The 15713-nt window shown below is 42.3% G+C and overlaps 1 protein-coding gene across 8 annotated transcripts in view; it reads left to right on the forward strand.

The window, feature by feature from the left end:
- Positions 1-15713, forward strand: part of KMT2A (lysine methyltransferase 2A) — a 90878-nt gene that overhangs the window by 13195 nt on the left and 61970 nt on the right. The window lies entirely within an intron of this gene.

Below are 15713 nucleotides of genomic sequence, written 5' to 3' on the forward strand. Positions count from 1 at the left end.
GGCAGGCTGAGGTGGGAGGATTACTTAAGGCCAAGAGTTCAAGACTAGCCTGGGCAACCTGATGAGACCTGATCTCTACAAAATAAAAATTTTAAATTAAAAAAAAAAAAAATAACCAGCCATAGTGGCCTGCGCCTTATAGTCCCAGCTACTCGTAAAGCTGTGATGGGAGGATTGCTTGAGCCTGCGGGTTGAGGCTGAGTGAGCTGTGATCATGGCACTGCACTCTAGCCTGGGCAACAGAGTGAGACTCCGACTAAAAAACAAAACAGAACAAAACAAAAAAAATTGTATTGTCTGACATAAAGGTTTCAGTGTTATTTTGCCAAGAAGAATGTTCACTTTTGTCATCTAATTTTACACTGCTCCTTCAGCAAACTGACCTTACGGAGAGATAACCCTGTTTACCTTTAGAAGGAAGGAAGTTGTGGATTCCTCAGAGTTACTCCCATTATTATTGGTCATTCAACAGCCCATCTTCTCAGAAGGAAAGATGTAACCTGACTTTTGCACCAGGATAAGAACAACAACCAGAAGAAAACTGAATTTGATAGTAGAAGTTTTTAGTTGAATGGGAATGTAGCTCAAAATGAAGTTAACCACGTAAACTTATCGTGTGGGGGACCAAAGTTTCTTATAATAAAAAGAACCATATCTGAAAATAAAGTTGGTGTTTGTTTAATTTTTCTAGCCTATTCAAATCAGTCTGGTCATTCTATGGTACTTTCCTATTAGAGAAAAATAAATGCTTAACTTAATTTTCTACAGCCAATCAGTTAAGTGGGCTTATTTTTTTCTGCTTTAGCAAGTAGATAAACCAGTTCAGACTTACAACCTAAGGAGTCTAGAAATGCACCTTTCTTAATTTTTGTTTTGTTTTGTTAAGATTCTGCAGAATAATTTGGGGCATTGCCAGGAATTGGAGTAGTTTACCATCTGAAGTAGTGCATTCACTCTGCTGATTTGTTTTCAGACAAGCTGCTTGATGACTACCTCTCTTTCTGAAGCAGGGTGGGTGGGGTTCACCTGTCTTAGTTGCTTTGCTGTTTTCAGCATCTTCGCTGCTTCTTCTTGTTGACATGGAATGGGGATGGGGGCACTGCCTATTTCTCTAGTTACAAAGTGAGTAGCATTTGTATTTCTTAGGTGACAGTTGCTAGGTAGAATTGAATTAAATATTTGAAAACGGGACTTCACTCTTGTGTGGGTGAAATTTTTACCTTTTGTTGTTATTGAAGAACAGAGAATTATTGTCTTTGCACTCTTTTATCCTAAGTGACCTTTTTGTGTTAACATTTCTCAATATCAGGCAGAGATCATACTTAAAACAGTTTAAATCTCTTCCTATATGTTATGCATTCAAATAAGCATTGTTCTCTTGATGCACCAATAACCAGAGAGAATCTGCCCTTGTTGCTGCCCCTGACAATCTGCTCACAAGAGACTATGATGTCAGTTCAATAACAGCATACATTTTTTGACTGGCTGAATTTACAGTTTCTTGACTGGTTGTATTTGACTATGCTTGGGTATATTACACTTTTCTTACTGACTGAGCAGCATTATTTTTATATTCTGCTTTTGGAAATGATTAACAGGTGTCATGACATTTTTTTTCTATTACAAATAATGAAAAAGTACCTGCAAAGAGGCTCATCTTCCTAAAAATGACCATCATAAATATTGCATTAAAAGTAAGAACTAGAAATTGAAAAATCGAACTCATTTTTCAAAGAACATCTTTTATGTTCTAGGCAGATGACCAGCTACTGGGGCTCTAGGATTGAACACATCCCTTCCCTCGTGGAACTTGCTGTCTAATTCTTTTTTCTTTTTTTTCTTTTTCTTTTTTTTTTTTTAGACGGAGTTTCGCTCTTGTTACCCAGGCTGGAGTGCAATGGCGCGATCTCGGCTCACCGCAACCTCCACCTCCTGGGTTCAAGCAATTCTCCTGCCTCAGCCTTCCCGAGTAGCTGGGACTACAGGCACACGCCACCATGCCCAGCTAATTTTTGTATTTTTAGTAGAGACGGGGTTTCACCATGTTGACCAGGATGGTCTCGATCTCTTAACCTTGTGATCCACCCGCCTTGGCCTCCCAAAGTGCGGTGATTATAGGCGTGAGCCACCGCACCTGGCCTCTCTTTTTTTTTTTTTTAAGAGACAGATTCTTGCTCTCCCACTCAGGCTGGAATGCAGTGGCGCAAGCATAGCTTACTGCAGCCTCAAACTCCTGAGCTCAAGGGATCCTCCTTCCTCAGCCTCCTGAGTAGCTAGGACCACAGGCTCACAACACCGTGCCTGACTAACGTTTAATTTTCTTTCTTTTTTTTAAACAAAGTCTAACTCTGTCATCCAGGCTGGAGTGCAGTGGCGCAGTTTTGGCTCACCACAACCCCTGCCTCCTGGGTTCAAGTGATTCTCTTGCCTCAGCCTCCCAAGGAGCTGGGACTACAGTTGCATGCCACCACACCCCGCTAATTTTTTATGTTTTTAGTATAGACAGATTTTCATCATGTTGGCCAGGCTGATCTTGAACTCTTGACCTCAGGTAATCCACTCACCTCAGCTTCTCAAAGTGAAATTTTTTTTCTGTAGAGATGGAGTCTCACCATCTTGGTGTAGCTGGTCTCAAACTCCTGGGCTCAAGTAGTCCTCCTGCCTTGACCTCTCAACGTGCGGGATTATAGGTGTGACCCACCATGCCCAGCCTCTTTCTTTTTAATGAGCTCAGCTTAAACTATAGCAGGAATATAAGTATTAAAATTTTAATACTTTGCAAGATACTTTGGAAATTGATAATTTGAAGGTTGAAGCTCTTAGAATTAATGTTAACATAATTGTCCTTGGGAGCAATTCAGCTATTCTTCACTTACCGATTTAGTGATTCTTGGGTCGGTTGTTTTATACCAAACGTAATACATGAATCAAGAGGGTTTTTGTTGTTGTTTGCTTTTTGTTTGTTTTTTTTTAAGAGAAGAGGTATCACTGTTACCTGCGCTGGAGAGCAGTGGCTATTCACAGGCATGCTCATCATGTATTACAGCCTTGCTTAAGCTACTCTACTCCGTCAGCCTTCCAAGTAGCTGAGACTACATACAGGTGCACACAACTATGTCTGGCTCTGAATCAGGAGATTGTAAATATTCTCAAAGTATGTAATAGCTTTTTCAGCCAGGCATGGTGAGTCACGCCGGTAATGCCAGCAATTTGGGAGGCCAAAGAGGAAGGATTGCATGAGCTCAGGAGTTCAAGACAGCCTGAACAACATAGTGAGTCCCCTTGTCTACAAGAGAATAAGAATAACCAGGCATGGTGATGAGCACTGTAGTCCTGGCTTCTCGGGAAGCTAAGATGGGAGGATCAGTTAAGCCCAGGAATTGGAGACTGCAGTGAAGTATGATCATACCACTGCACTCCAGCCTGGGCAACAGAGTAAGACCCTGTCTCAAAAACCAAAACAACTTTTTCCTACCTGTTAAAATGAAATGTAGATGTGACTACATCCTCTGTTGCCTTCTACAATCAAAGAAGTGCCCCCTTCTCCTTTTTTTTTTTTAAAACAGAGTCACACTCTGTTGCCCAGGCTGGAGTGCAGTGGCCTGATCTCGGCTCACTGCAACCTCCGACTCCTGGGTTCAAGCGATTCTTCTGCTTTGGCCTCCCGAGTAGCTGAGAATACAGGCACCTGCCACCACATCCTGCCAAGTTTTGTATTTTTAGTAGAGATGGGTTTCACCATATGGGCCAGGCTGGTCTCAAACTCCTGACCTCGTGATCCGCCCATCTCGGACTCCCAAAGTGCTGGGATTACAGGTGTGAGCCACTGTGCCTGGCCGAAGTGCCCCTTCTGTCTAAAGCCAACCTCTCACTTTGAGCTGTGGATTCCATCCTCTCTCATCTAGTCAGGGTTGTACCTGCAGTTATCCCCTCTCTCCTGTTACACAGGCAATTTCTCTCTCACAACTAGATTGGTCTCATCACTATATAAAACTATCTGCCTTAATGTAATCCTTCTTTTAAAACAACCCTTGACCCCACATCCACCTCTAGCTACTACCTGATTATTTTCTCCCTTTCATAACAAAACTCCTTGAAAGTGCTGTGTGTAATTGCTGTTTCTACTTTCTCACCTTTCTCTCCTCAACTGCTCCAGTTGGGCTTTTATCCCCATGATGCCTCTGAAATAGCTCTTATCAAGGTCCTCAAGGAGCTCTATTTTACCAGATTGAATAGATCAGTCCTCATCTTGTTAAACCCTTTGGCAGCATTTGAACCAGCTGACCACTCCCTTCTTGGATTTTTTTTTAACACTGTATTCATCTGTTTTTCTTCTTAACTCATTGGATGTTAATTTTCAGTGTTCTGTGTAGCTCCCCTCCTTGTTTAACTTTCCCGATGTCTGAGGTTCCCAGGAGTCTACCTTTCGCTGCTTTCTCTGTCTATACACTCTTCCTAGCTCATTTCATCCAGGCCTCATCTCTATGCTGAGAAGTAAGAAATCTTTTTCTCTAACACTGACTACTTCTCAAGAGTTCCATGCTTGTGTAGCCTGTTGCCTGTTTGATATTTCCATTTGGCTAATATTTACAGACTGTTTATTGTGGGCCAGGCTATATTCTGAGCACTTGACATGAATTATATCACCTAATCTTCATGGCCATTGTCTAAAGGATCACTACTATTCTCATTTCATAGGCAAGAACACACACATATATAGAAGCACTTGGATTCCTAATAGGTACTTCATACTTACCGTATCTAAAAAGTCTTGACTTTCTCCCTCAAGCCTTTTCCATTCCCAGTCTCTTTGTTTCTTAATTGTTTCAACAAAAATCCAGTTGCTCAGGCCCAAAATTTAAGAGTTATCGTTGACTTCTCTGTTTTATTCACATCTCACATCTATCCAGCAAATTCTGTCTGCATTATATCCATATATGCTCTAAATTCAACTACCTCTCAACAACTTCACCACCAAAACCTCAGACTCTCCCATTATAGTCTCTTGGCTGGACTTGCTTGTGTTATTACCTCACTAAAGTTTGTTGCTCACATATCAACAGTAAACTCCAGTATCAAATCATATTCCTTCACTTTAAACCCATCTGTGTCTTCCCACACTGCCAGGATAAATCCAGATTCCTTACTATGGCCAACAAAGCCTGGCCTCTGGTCAAGCCTGCCTCTGTAGTACTGTCTCTTCTCATTCTCATCCATTCTACACAGCCACACTGATCTGTCATGCATGCTGTGCCTGTTGCCGTCTTGGAGACTTTGTACTTGCTGTCAGGCTAGAACATGACTCCACCAAGGTCTTTATATGTCTGACTTTTTCTCATTTAGGTCTAACAAGGTTTGGAAAGGTTTTTTTTTTTTTGCAAAGGGCCAGATGGCCTCTGTTGAAACTACTCCATCCTGTTGTTGTAGTGCAAAAGCAACCATAGGCAATACAGATGCTCCCCACTTATAATGGGGCTACATCCTGAAAAATCTATAAATCAAAAATGTTGCAAGTCAAAGATACATTTAATATAAGCTTATCATAAAGTCAAAAATTGTAAGTCAAACCATTGTAAGTCGGAGACTGTCTGTCCATCAACAATTGAATGTGGCCATGTTCCAATGCAATTTTATTTATGGACACTGAAATTTGAATTTCATATAGTTTTCATGTACACAGAATATTCTTTTGACTTTTAAAAAATGGTTAAAAAAATTTACCATCATGGAACAAACAATAGGTGGTGGGCCGAATTTGGCCTGTAGCCCATAGTTTTCCAATCTTTGGTAAACTGTTGCCTTAGAGAAGCCTTTCCTGACCACCCTAGTGAATGTAACCCCACAGCTAACACCTTCCTACCCCGACTCCTGTGAATCCTTATTGTCCTAGTGTCTTTTTTCTTCTTAGAGATGGGTCTCGCTCTGTCACCCAGGTTGGAGTGCAGTGGCTCAGTCAGTTCATTGCAGCCTTGAACTCTTGGGTTCACATGAACCTCCTGCCTCAGCCTTCTTGTAGCTAGGATTACAGGTGAGAGCCACCATGCCCAGCCCCCAGTGTCTTTTATTTATTTGTTATATGTTTATTTTCTGTCTCTTCATTAGATTGTAGCTTCATAGTGCAGGAATTTTGTCAGTTCTTTACCTGAATCTTGAGAGTCTAAAACAGTACCTGATAATACTCAATAAATACTTACTAAATGATTGAATAATAGTCACATTTGAATTATGCCTGTAGCCTGCTGGCTGGTCTCCCCTTTTTAGATCTTTCTTACTCTAGTTTATTATCTATACCATTTCCAGAACAAACTTCACAGTTAATGCCTTCTCTACATTTGAGAACCAATGGTAGCACTCTGTGTTCATTATATTTGCTTTGACCATATCATACTAGAATTAACTAGATTCTTATATTTCATTTGTCTCCTATTTTGGCCCTACTGTGGTTACCCCTTTCCAACCTAATCAGTTTTTACCAATCCTCCAGTCCTTGCATCTGATTTTCTATTTCTCCCCCATTCCCCGCTCCTTATTATTTTTTTGAGATAGGGTCTCGCTTTGTTATCCAGGCTGGAGTTCAGTGTTGCGATCATGGCTCACTGCAACCTTGACCTCCTGGGCTCTGGTGATCCTCCCATCTCAGCCTTCTGAGTAGTTGAGACTACAGGCACAAGCCACCACACCCAGCTATTTTCTGAGGTCAGGAGATCATCTGAGGTACAGGCACAAGCCACCACACCCAGTATTTTTTGAAGAGATGGGGTACTACCATGTTGCCCAGGCTGGTCTTGAACTGCTGACTCAAGCATTCTGACTGCCTCAGCCTCCCAAAATTCCAGGATTACAGGCATGAGCCACTGCACCCATCCCTGGCTAAATTTTTAATTTTTTTGTAGATGTCATCTCCCTATGTTCCCCAGGCTGGTCTCAAACTCCTGGAATATCCCACAACCTCAGGCTCCCAAAGTGCTAGGATTATAGATGTGAGCCGCTGCACCTGGCCTCTCCCTGTTACTGTTAATCAGCCATTGCTCATTACCTTTTCAGGATCTATTTCCTTCAGAGCTGCCTTCTTTAAAACTTCTAGGGCAATGTGTGGTGGCTAACGCCTGTATTCCCACCACTTTAGGAGGATTATTTGAGCTCAGGAGTTTGAGACTAGTCTGGACAACATAGCAAGACCTCATCAATTAAAAATTAACCATTTTGAAATGGTGGCGCGCACCCCTCTAGTCCCAGCTGCTAAGGAGGCTGAGGTGGGAGGATCATTTGAGCCTGGGAGATTGAGACTGAAGTGAGCTGTGATTGTACCACTGCACTCCAGCCTGGATGACAGAGCAAGACCCTCTCTCAAAGCAAAAAAAATCATATTATCTAATTCTTTGGAGTCCATCAGTATTTTCTATTAAATTGCATTAGAATGTTACAGGCGGCCTCCCAGTTTGGCTATCCCACTTCACAAGTTTCAGTCTTGTACCCACCTTAACTACCCCTTAATACATACCCTTCTCTTGACTGTTTTGTATTTACCATGCATAATCTTCCTCCTTGGCCATTTCATCTCCGACTTCTTCCTTGTCTTCCCCTTTGCCTATTTCTTTCTTTTTTTTTTTTTTTTGAGACAGAGTCTTGCTCTGTCACCCAGGCTGGAGTGCAGTGGCAGTGGCATGGTCTTGGCTCACTGCAGCCTCTGCTTCCCAGGTTCCAGTGATTCTCTTGCCTCAGCCTCCCAGGTAGCTAGGATTATAGGCACGTACCACCACGCCCAGCTAATTTTTATATTTAGGGGTTTCACTATGTTAACCAGGCTGGTCTCAAATTCCTGACCTCAGATGATATGCCCCCTCAGCCTCCCAAAGTGCTGGGATTACAGGTGTGCGCCACCGCACCTGGCCTGTCTGTACATTACTAAATATAGATATTCCTCAGCGCTCTGCCATCTACCCTCCTTTTCTCTGAGTACTATACTCTTTCCCTGGGTGATTGAATTCATACACAGTTTGCGCATTCATATATTCATTGAGTCAGATGTGTTTTCTTCAGATCATTATACCCTTTAGACAACGTGGATAAACATTTCAAATTCAGATGTCTAAAATGATCTCTTCCCACTCCTTTAAACCTGCCTCCTTTCTGTGATCCCAGTCTTGGTAAATATCACCATAAACGTAATCAACCTAAGCCAGACCCACAAGTCTTTTATTAATTTTTTGCACTCCCTTAAACCTTGTCCATTTTGCCTCCTAAATGTCTATAGGATCTGTCTTTTTCCCCTCAGTCCCTATGGCCACTACAGTCATTTTATAGCTCTTCTTTCTGCCGCTGCTTCTCTACTGCTGTCATAGCTACTGGCAGCAAAAATCCAAATCTAATCATGCTTCTCTCCTACCTGAGTCACTCATGCGCTGTAGCCTTCAGGATGAGGTCTACACTTCCTCAAAGATAAACTTCAAACTCATGAAGGCATATAAGACTTTTCATGACATATCTCCTGCCCTTTGTTTTTTTTTTTTTTTTTTTTTTCTTTTAAGACAGAGTCTCGCTGTGTCACCCAAGCTGGAGTGCAGTGGTGTGATCTTGGCTCAGTGCAACCTCTCCCTCCTGGGTTCAAATGATTCGTTGCATCAGCTTCTTGATTAGCTGGGACTATAGGCGCATGCCACCGCACCCGGCTAATTTTTTGTTTGTATTCTTTAGTAGAGATGGGGTTTTACCCCGTTAGCCTTGCTGGTCTTGAACTCCCGACCTCAGATGATCTACCTGCCTTGGCCTCCCAAAATGCTGGGATTACAGGCGTGAGCCACCATGCTAGGCCGCCTTTCCCTTCAATGTTTTTGGCCCCTTTCCCACATCTGCTAGGGCCTCAGTTATACAGCACCATTTGTAATTTCACTCCATGCCACATTCTTTTGTGTGTCTGTGCCTTTGTATGTGTTATTCTCTTCTGCTTCTAATACACTCCTCCCCATCCCCCACCAGCTTCATCATCCTTCAAAAGTTAGATTAAGTTTTCATCCTCTCTGCAGTGGCTTTCCTGATTCTTTCTCCTTGACTGGGTTAATTGTCTTTCTGCTGTGCTCTTCTAGCAGTGTCTTCCTCTAGCATAGCAGGTGACATACTATATTTTATTAATTTACTCATCTATTTTTAAGACTAGCAGGTCCTTAAAGATAGAAGCTGTCCTTTATCTCTTTCTTCATACCATAGCCTAGTAATTCCCAATGTATATTTTAATGACTGAGCAAATGAATGAACTGATAGTCCGTCCTCCCAACCAGAAGGCATTTCCCTATGCATTTTTTCTTTTTTTCTTTTTTTTTGAGACAGAGTCTCACTCTATTGCCCAGGCTGGAGTGCAGTGGCGCTACCTTGGCTCACTGCAACCTCTGCCACCTAGGTTCAAGCAATTCTCCTAACTCAGCCTCCCGAGTAGCTGGGATTACAGGCACCTGCTACTGTGACCAGCTAATTTTTGTATTTTTAGTAGAGACAGGGTTTCACCATGTTGGCCAGGCTGGTCTTGAACTTTGGAACTTGTGATCCACCCGCCTTGGCTTCCCAAAGTGCTGGGATTACAGGTGTGAGCCACTGCGCCCGGCCTCCCTATGCATTTTTTTTTTTTTTTTGAGATGCTTTAAATTTTATTTTGTTTTATTTTTGAGACAGGATCTTACTCTCACCCAGCCTGGAGTTCAGTGTCTCGATCACAGTTCACTGCAGCCTGTATCTTCTGGGCTTAAGTGATCTCCCACTTCAGCCTCCCAGGTAGCTGGGACTACAGGCACCCACTATACTACATCCAGTTAATTTTTTCTATTTTTTGTAGAGACAGGGTTTCACTATGTTAGTCTAGAACTAGGCTGGTCCAGAACTCCTGGACTCAAGCCATTCTCCCTCCTTGACTTCCCGTTGTTGAGATTTCAGATGTGAGCCACCTCATCTTGTCCCTATCCTTTCTTTTTTTTTTTTTTTTTGAGATAGAATCTCGCTCTGTTGCCCAGGATGGAATGCAGTGGTGCGATCTCGGCTCACTGCAACCTCAGAATCTCACTCTGTTGCCCAGGATGGAATGCAGTGGTGTGATCTCGGCTTACTGCAACCTCCGCCTCCTAGGTTCAAGTGATTCCGCTGCCTCAGCCTCCCAAGTAGCTGAGATTACAGGTGCCTGCCACCATGCCTGGCTAATTTTTTGTATTTTTAGTACAGATGGGGTTTCACCATGTTGGCCAGGCTGGTCTTAAATTCCTGACTTCCTGATCCACCCACCATAGCCTCCCAAAGCACTGTGATTTCAGGTGTGAGCCACTACGCCTGCCCTACATTCTTAAAAATCGGAATTATATTGTGTAATTCTTTGAGGTCCCTCAGTATTTTCTACTATAGTACTATTACCACAGTAGGTATTTAATGTTTTTTAAACACTGGGTTTATTGCATTTCTTTTATTTTCATTTTACAAACATTTATTGGGTGCCAAGTTTGTGTTAGATATTAGGAATACAAAAATGAATAGGGAAACTGTTTCTATCCTCCAAGTACACACTCTAAAGAAAACAAATGTGTGAACACATTTTTAAAAATTCCTTCTGCTAATATTAGTAATCATATAAGCACGTCTTTAAAGAGCAACATCAAGACTTTAATATTTTAAAGCTTGTAGCAGTAGACACAAGGGGAAATGTGCCAGCTGAAGTGATAGCTACCTGGAATAAATTCCCAAAGGAGAAGTGTTATTCTTTTTAAACTTATCGCTGCCAAGATGCACAGTTTGCCTCCTGGATATTTCGTCAACTTTAGTTGTTCTCAGTAATTTTGTTAGTTCTCCTGTGGCCTCCTCATTTGATTGAATGATACATAATGATACCCAAAATTAGAAGCTTTCAAAGTATTTCAAAAACAAGTACACTAGGAGTGATTTTGATATCGTCTATGGTAATGATGTTATTTTCAATGGATTCATTGAAATTAATTTTGTAATTAAAGGAATTTGATTTAACTTTTTTTTTTTTTTTTTTTTTGAGACAGCCTTGCCCTGTTACCCAGGTTGAAGTGCAATGCACAGTCTCAGCTCACTACAACCTCTGCCCCACTGGGTTTAAGTGATTCTCATGATCAGCCACCCAAGAAGCTGGGATTACAGGTGTGCGCCACTATGTCCACTTAATTTTTGTATTTTTAGTAGAGACAGGGTTTCACCATGTTGGCCACGCTGATCTTGAACTCCTGGCCTCAAGTGATCCATCCACCTTGGCCTCCCAAAGTGCTGGGATTACAGGTGTGAGCCACTAGGCCAGGCCCTGATTTTTCAAACTCTTAAGATTAAAAATGTTGGAAACAGAAGAATGCTAAGATACAGCTGCTAAAGGGCATGTTTGAGATGCCTACCACTTAGTTATCTGAAGTGCCCAGGATTCTCTTGCTAGAAAAGGAAGGTGAGGATATGAGCAGAGTTATCCTAGGTTGTGTTCATCTGAAGCCAGGAGTATCCGAGCTTGTTCAATAGAGAAATTCTCAAAGTAGCTCTGTAGCCTCCACCTTAGCCTGGTAGGTAAAGAACTCTAGGTGGGTAATTTTTGCTGACTGGTATATTGAAAAGAATTTTTTTTTTTTGAGATGGAGTCTCTCTCTGTTGCCCAGGCTAGAGTGGCGTGAGCTCTTGGCTCACTGTAACCTCCACCCACCGAGTTCAGTCAATATTGCCTCAGCCCCCTGAGTAGCTGGGATTACAGGCATGCACTACACACCCAGCTAATTTTTGTATTTTTAGTAGAGACAGGGTTTTACCATTTTGGTCAGCCTGGTCTCGAACTCCTGGCCTCAAGTGATCTGCCTGTCTTGGCCTCCCAAAGTGCTGGGATTACAGGCACTGGGACTGGCCTAGTTGGGAAGAATTAAGGGAGGAACTAAAAGCTATGCATTTTAGTTAGGAATAGGGAAGAAAACATTGCAGTTTATCAGTTGAAATTTTATCAGATCACTGGTATTACTAGAAACTGTGTCACATCTAATTACTGTAGATAATTTAGGTCTTGATTGCTTAAACTCTCTCTGATTTCTAACTCTGGAGTGCCTAGTTACAATACTGAGGGATGGAGATATACATTGCCATCCTTTGAAAGAATTTTTAAATTTGATTATTTCTCCATGAACTACATACTAATATAGGAGGAAGAATGAACTATTCTAATTTTTTTTTTTTTTTGAGACAGGATCTTACTCTGTCACCCAGGCTGGAGTGCAGTGGCACTATCTTGGCTCACTGCAGCCTCCCCGCCCTACCCCCACCAAGCTAAAGGATCCTCCTACCTCAGGCTCCGGAGTTGCTGGGACCACAGGAGTGCACCACGACACCCATATATTTTTTCATATTTTTATTGCAGATAGGGTCTCACCACTTTGCCCAACCTGGTCTTAAACTCCCTGAGCTCAAGCAATCCACCTGCCTCAGACTCCCAAAATGCTAGGTTTACTGGCATGAGACACCACACCCACACTTCAAGATTTAAGCAAATTTTTTAATTCCAGAATATGAATTATGTAGTATTTTATTCTTCAGTAACATTTTTTTTAGAGACAGGATCTGGCTGTGTTGCTCAGGCAGTGGATTCACAGGTGCAATAATAGGGCACCACAGTCTTGAACTCCTAGTCTCCAGTGATCCTTCTGTTTCAGCCTCCCAAGTCACTGGGACTATAGGCACACAACACCATGCACGGTTATTCTTTTTTTTTTTTTTGAGACAGAGTTTCACTCTTGTTGTCCAGGCTGAAGTGCAATGGCATTCTCTTGGCTCACTGCAACCTCTGCCACCTGGGTTCAAGTTATTCTCCTGCCTCAGCCTCCAGAGTAGCTAGGATTACAGGCATGCACCTGTAATTAGCACTACCTCCAGCTAATTTTGTACTTTTTAGTAGAGATGGGGTTTTATCATGTTGGCCAAGCTGGTCCTGAGCTCCTGACCTCAGGTGATCCACCCACCTCAGCTTCCCAAAGTGCTGGGATTACAGGTGTGAGCCACTGTGCCTGGCTATTCTTTAGTGACATTTTAATGAGGCTGATTTTAAAAGAAAGGCTGAAACTGTACACTGCCTGTCTTTGCCTTAGATACTTCTTGGGAGCAGGAATCCTGTCTTGCTCATCTTTGTATCTGGAACATACAGTCCTGGGGCAAGTGTATAAATGTTTTTTGAATGAAAAAATAAAGCCAGGCGCGGTGGCTCACGCCTGTAATCCCAGCACTTTGGGAGGCTGAGGAAGGTGGATCACGAGGTCAAGAGATCGAGACCATCCTGGTCAACATGGTGAAACCCTGTCACTAAAAAATACAAAAAATTAGCTGGGCATGATGGCGCGTGACTGTAATCCCAGCTACTCAGGAGGCTGAGGCAGGAGAATTGCCTGAACCCAGGAGGCGGAGGTTGCGGTGAGCCGAGATCACGCCATTGCACTCCAGCCTGGGTAACAAGAGCGAAACTCCGTCTCAATTAAAAAAAAAAAAAAGGAAAAATGAATTAAATATTGCTTTGTTTGAAAGGTTGTCTTAGTAGTACATAATTTCTTGAAACACAGAATTTAATGTATTTTTCTAATATGCCTTATATTTTATACGCAAACATGTGTAATACTTATTTGGGGTTCACTTAGGTTCTCTTGTGGGAGAAATATTCCTATTGCTTCGTCACTCACAAATATAACCGGCCACTAAAGAATTAAAATTTCGTGGCCGGGCACGGTGGCTCACACCTGTAATCCCAGCACTTTGGGAGGCCAAGGCAGGCAGCTCACGAGGTCAGGAGTTCAAGACCAGCCTGGCCAATATAGTGAAAACCCATCTCTACTAAAAATACAAAAATTAGCACATGCCTGTAAACTCAGCCACTCAGGAGGCTGAGGCAGGAGAATCGCTTGAACTTGGGAGGTAGAGGTTGCAGTGAGCCAAGATCACCCCACTGCGCTCCAGCTTAGGCAACAGAGTGAGACTTCGTCAAAAAAAAAAAAAAAAAATTAAAATTTTGCCACTAAAATAAAATTTCTAAATATTAAGATATTTATGAGTAAGGTGAATTTACTGGTAAACGTATGCTTGGAAGTTCTCAAATAACTGGTTACCCCAGAGTGGAGATGTAGGAGTCAGAAAGAAATTCTACATATTTATTATTTTTATAATTAGATTTCACTTAGGAAGTGATGTTACATAGCTTATTTTGCTGTCTTAATCACTGGAAGCTAAATATGATTTAACAGTATTTTACCTTGTCAAGGGTGTTTTTCTCTTTGCTGGTAAGAAAATGAAACCTTGGTGATCTAGCCTCCAAGGACGTCAACGTCAGCAAGGTTTAGGTTTTGTGGCTATACTGTCTTGGAGTTCTGTGCTCATCAGAGTAGGCCATGTTGAAAGGAAAAGTATGTGTGATGAATGGTTGCCTGGGCCCAGTTCCCAGGAGTCCTTAGTCATGTATAGTATGATGTCTCCTGTACCCTGTCTTCAGGGCTGTCAGGTTTATGATGCCACAATGCCAAATGTGGACTTAATTGTAGCTTCTTTCGTTGTCTCTTTTGTATACATATTACCTTAGTCTTGATTTCTAGGTAAGTTTAAATCCTTGGGAAGCCAATGCTCTTACCTTGTTTCCAACCTCCAGGGATCCCATGTGCTTTATTTTATATTATTTATTTATTATTTTTTGAGATGGAGTCTGGCTCTGTAGCTCAGGCTAGAGTGCAATGGCGTGATCTCAGCTCACTGCAACCTCCGATTCCCAGGTTCACTGCCTCAGCCTCCCAAGTAGCTGAGATTACAGGTACCTGTCTTAATTTTTCTATTTTTAGGAGAGGTAGGGTTTCACCATGTTGGCCAGGCTGGCAGGCTGGTCCCAAACTCCTGATCCCAGATGATCTGCCCATCTCATCCTCCCAAAGTGTTGGGATTACAGGCGTGAGCCACCATGCCTGGCTGACCCCATATGTTTAAAGGGGGGTGACGGAGGAAGATGAGAGGCCTGTTGCTAATGATAGTGCAGTGTGTGCAACAAGGAGGACTTTTTTGCAGCACCCGCTTTTAATTAATCTATTGATTGATTGATAAGTCTTACTCTGTCACCCAGGCTGGAGTGAAGTGGTACAAGCTCTTGGCTCACTGCAACCTCCGCTTCCCAGGTTCAAGTAATTATCGTGACTCCACCTCCCAAGTAGCTGAGACTACAAGTGTGTGCCAACACCTGGATAATTTTTGTATTTTTTGTAGAGACAGGGTTTCTACAGGTTGGCCAGGCCGATCTCAAACTCCTGGCCTCAGGTGATCTGCCCGCCTCGGCCTCCCAAAGTGCTGGGATTACAAGTGTGAACTACGGTGCCAGCTGCTGCACCCTCTTGTAGCCTTCTTTCTCAGTGCTTTGTCAACTTGGCTTTACTTCCTTTTTTTTTGTTGGAAGGGGGCTCTTACATAGGCTTGGAAGTTCAAAGTTAGAAGACCAGAGCTCTTAAACATAACAATGACAGCTTTTGTTTTTGGCTAAGCTGTCTGTATTCTTTAAACAATGGGTACTTATTTTTTAAAGCATGCTTCATTAAATCAATCAATATTTCAAGGGCAAAGAAAGGTTTTGGGTAAAAGTGTAGTTCATTTTGACTACTTATTTATTTTTTTCTTTCCTTATTCCAACTACAAGATCAGAAGGAAAACAAATTAATGCTTCCTGTCATTTTGGAAAGTACTCA

Source organism: Callithrix jacchus, chromosome 10 (assembly GCF_049354715.1).
Source record: "Callithrix jacchus isolate 240 chromosome 10, calJac240_pri, whole genome shotgun sequence".
In the NCBI taxonomy this organism is placed as follows: Eukaryota; Metazoa; Chordata; class Mammalia; order Primates; family Cebidae; genus Callithrix; species Callithrix jacchus.